General features: G+C 44.2%; 1 long non-coding RNA gene across 1 annotated transcript; it reads left to right on the forward strand.

The window, feature by feature from the left end:
- Nucleotides 1–237: 237 nt before the first annotated feature.
- On the forward strand, nucleotides 238–3,580 carry LOC149984629 (uncharacterized). Its single transcript, XR_016494737.1, has 3 exons — nucleotides 238–369; nucleotides 3,223–3,373; nucleotides 3,461–3,580. It is a non-coding gene; the product is annotated as an uncharacterized LOC149984629 (long non-coding RNA).
- The last annotated feature ends 357 nt before the right edge of the window (nucleotides 3,581–3,937 follow it).

Genomic DNA, 3,937 nt, shown 5'->3' on the forward strand with positions numbered 1-3,937 from the left:
AGCTGTAATTGTGAATCCCTAGCATCTCTTTCTGTCTCCGTTATGTGCTGTTTTTGTATAGTTTGCTCATTTGCTTATTACGATAGTTTATCTTATCCGCTAAATTATAATATAAATAAGTGACATTTTTGGGGGTGAATGTATGTTTCACACCCGGCCAGATATATTACTACATGTGCTCATAGGAAAGGATATTATTATTACGATGTTAGAAGATAATCGGTTGAGAAAGGTTAATTTTGAATGTTTTCATTGCTAGTAGGTGATGTTGGAGCTGGCTCGGTTGTAACTTACTCTAGAATGAATGGCTGCCAACAGAAATGCAGTGTCATTCTGAAGAGTGACCAGGTCAATGAAGATGCAACACTGGTTAGTTCTATTTATATGCCATCTCTGTCGAGTCCCATTTGAAAATCGTGTTGTAAAACTTGATTAATCAAATCAAATTATATTTGTCACATGCGCCAAATACCACAGATGTAGACCTTACCGTGAAATGCTTACTTACAAGCCCTTAACCAACAGTGCAGTTCAGTTCTAAAATAACTAAAGTTAAGGAATCTCATCCCGCTTCACTACAGCCATGTCGATGTTAATGGGGGCCTGTTCGGCCCTCCTTTTCCACGAGTAGCTCATTTGTCTTGCTCACATTGAGGGAGAGGTTGTTGTCCTATCTCTGACCTCCCCATAGGCTGGCTCATCGTTGTCGGTCATCAGGCCTACCACTTTTGTGTCATCAGCAAACTTAATGATGGTGTGGGAGTCATACTTGTCCACGCAGTTGTGGGTGAACAGGGAGTACAGGAGGGGACTAAGCACGCACCCCTGAGGGGCCCCAGTGTTAAGGATCAGTGTGGCATATGTGTTGTTGCCTACCCTTACCACCTGTGGGCGGCCCGTCAGGAAGTCCAGGATCCAGTTGCAGAGGGAGGTGTTTAGTCCCAGGGTCCTTAACTTAGTGATGAGCTTTGTGGGCACTATGATGTTAAATGCTGAGCTGTAGTCAATGAATAGCATTCTCACATAATGTTAGTGTTCCTTTTGTCCAGGTGGGAAAGGGCAGTGTGGAGTGCGATTGAGATTGCGTTATCAATGGATCTGTTGGGGTGGTTTGCGAATTGGAGTGTGTCTAGTGTTTCCGGCATTATGGTGTTGATGTGAGCCATGACCGGCCTTTCAAAGCACTTCATGGCTACCAACGTGAGTGCTACGGGCGGTAATCATTTAGGCAGGTTACCTTCGCTTTCTAGTTCATGGGTTCTATGGTGGTCTGTTTGAAACATGTAGGTATTACAGAGTCAGTCAGGGAGAGGTTGAAAATGTCAGTGAAGACACTTGCCAGTTGGTCTGCACATGCCCTGAGTACACGTCCTGGTAATCCATCTGGCCCTGTGGCTTTGTGAATGTTGACCTGTTTAAAGGTATTGCACACATCGGCTATGGAGAGCGTGATCATACAGTTGTCCGGGAACTTCTGGTGCTCTCATGCTTGCTTCAGTGTTGCTTGCCTCGAAGCGAGCATAAAAGGCATTTAGCTCGTCTGGTAGGCTCGCGTCACTGGGCAGCTCGCGGCTGGTTTTCCCTTTGTAGTCCGTAATATTTTTCAAGGCCTGCCACATCCGACAAGCATCAGAGCCGGTGTAGTAGGATTCAATCTTAGTCCTGTATTGACACTTTGCCTGTTTAATGGTTTTGTCTGAGGGGATAGCAGGATTTCTTATAAGCGTCCGGATTAGTGTTCCGCTTCTTGAAAGCGGCAGTTCTAGCCTTTAGCTCAGTGCCAATGTTGCAGGTTATCCATGGCTTCAGGTTGGGAAATGTTTAAACTGTCACTGTGAGGACGACATCGTAAATGCCGGTGACTGATGTGGTATACTCCTCAATGCCATTGGATGAATCCCGGAACATATTCCAGTCTGTGCTAGCAAAACAGTCCTGTAGTGTAGCGTCCGAGTCATCTGACCACTTCCGTATTTAGTGAGTCACTGGTACTTCCTGCTTTAGTTTTTGCTTGTAAGCAGGGATCAGGAGGATATGGAGGGTGAGGGAGAGCTTTGTATATGTCTCTGTGTGTGGAGTAAAGGTGGTCAAGAGTTTTTTATCCTCTGGTTGCACATGTGACATGCTGGTAGAAATGAGGTAAAACGGATTTAAGTTTGCCTGCATTAAAGTCCCCGGCCACTAGGAGCGCTGCTTCTGGATGAGCATTTTCTTGTTTGCTTATGGCCTTATACAGCCCTTTGAGTGTGGTCTTAGTCCCTGCATTGGTTTGTGGTGGTAAATAGACGGCTACGAGTATTGATGAGAACTCTGCGTAGATAGTGTGGTTTACAGCTTATCATGAAGTATTCTACCTCAGGGGAGCAATACCTCAAGACTTACCTCAAGAGTTATTGACAAATAGAGACACACCCCCGCCCCTCGTGTTACCAGATGTAGCTGCCCTGTCCTGCCGATGCACAGAGAAGCCAGCAAGCTCTATATTATCCGTGTTGTCGTTCAGCCACGTCTCGGTGAAACATAAGATATTACTGTTTTTAATGTCCCGTTTGTAGGATAGTCTTAATCGGAGATCGTCCAGTTTTTTTTCCAATGATTGCATGTTGGCCAATAATACGGAGGGAAGTGGTGGTTTACCTACTCGTCGGCAAATTCTTACAAGGCACCCCACCCTCCCCCCCTTTTCCTCTGTCTTTTCTATTCGCTGATGATGGGGGATTTGGGCCTTGTCTTGACAAAGCAGTATATCCTTCGCATCGGACTCATTAAAGAAAAAATCTTTGTCCAGTTCGAGGTGAGTCATCGCAGTTCTGTTGTCCATAAGCTCTTTTCGGTCATAAGAGGCGGTAGCAGCAACATTAGTTACAAACAATGAGGGGGGAAAAAAAGCCTGTAAAACAGCAGCCATCCCCTCCGACGCCATAGGTTCTATGGCGCCGGAGGGGATTCTATCTTTCCTCGTATATGATGGCTGACCTGACTTTCAGGAAGCAGCACTATGAGCAAGTTTTTTCCACTTTCAGCAGCTACTGGAGCGCAAACCAGGTGTGACAGGGCTCTGTTACTCCTGGATCTGAATACACAACTTCCCCACTGAAATAGAACTTAAATGGAGATTTGCAAATCTTTAAAAGGAAACTTAAGAACCTCAATGTAAATATACACTGCTGAGTTGACCTCCCCTGGATGGGAAGTAATGTCTTTCCCATATGTTCCTGCTAGACAACTACCCAACACTGGCACATCTAATCGACCTGCTGAGGAGATCTGGGAAGTTAGAGGAAGTTCCCAGGTTTCTGGAGATGGCTGAAAAACAATCCTCCAGGGCCAAGTTTGACCCTGGGTTTAACTATTGCAAACTACTTTATCTGTGGTAAGTATATGAATAACATTTATTGAATCCATGTACATTTATTTAGAATGGTATGTTTTTAATAATGAGGTTGTATTTGGTGCCCAGGTACACAGGTGAACCCAGTGATGGGTTGCGACACTTCAACAAGGCCTGGAAAGACAACGATTGGGGTCTGTCTTAACCCAGACGACGATACTATGGGAGGAGAAGTCTTTGAGAACTGACATGGTGAGTGTCATTTTGGAGTCCCTTTTGTTGTAAATAAGAATAGAAAAGTTTCTAAACACTTCTACATTAATGTGGATGCTATCATGATTATGGATAATCCTGAATGAATTGGTAGTAATGATGAGTGAGAAGGTTACAGAGGGATAAATATCATACCCCCCCCAAAAAATACTAAGCTCCTCTGTTACTGTAATGGTGAGAGGTTAGCATGTCTTGGGTGTATGATATTTGTGCGTCTGTAACTTTCTCACTCATAATTATTCATGATTCATTCAGGATTATCCGTAATCATGGTAGCATCTACAATAATGTAGAAGTGTTTCGAAACATATTCTGTTCTTATTTACAGTAAAA

Source organism: Oncorhynchus mykiss, chromosome 3 (assembly GCF_057628025.1).
Source record: "Oncorhynchus mykiss isolate SJ-2025 chromosome 3, ASM5762802v1, whole genome shotgun sequence".
NCBI lineage: Eukaryota > Metazoa > Chordata > Actinopteri > Salmoniformes > Salmonidae > Oncorhynchus > Oncorhynchus mykiss.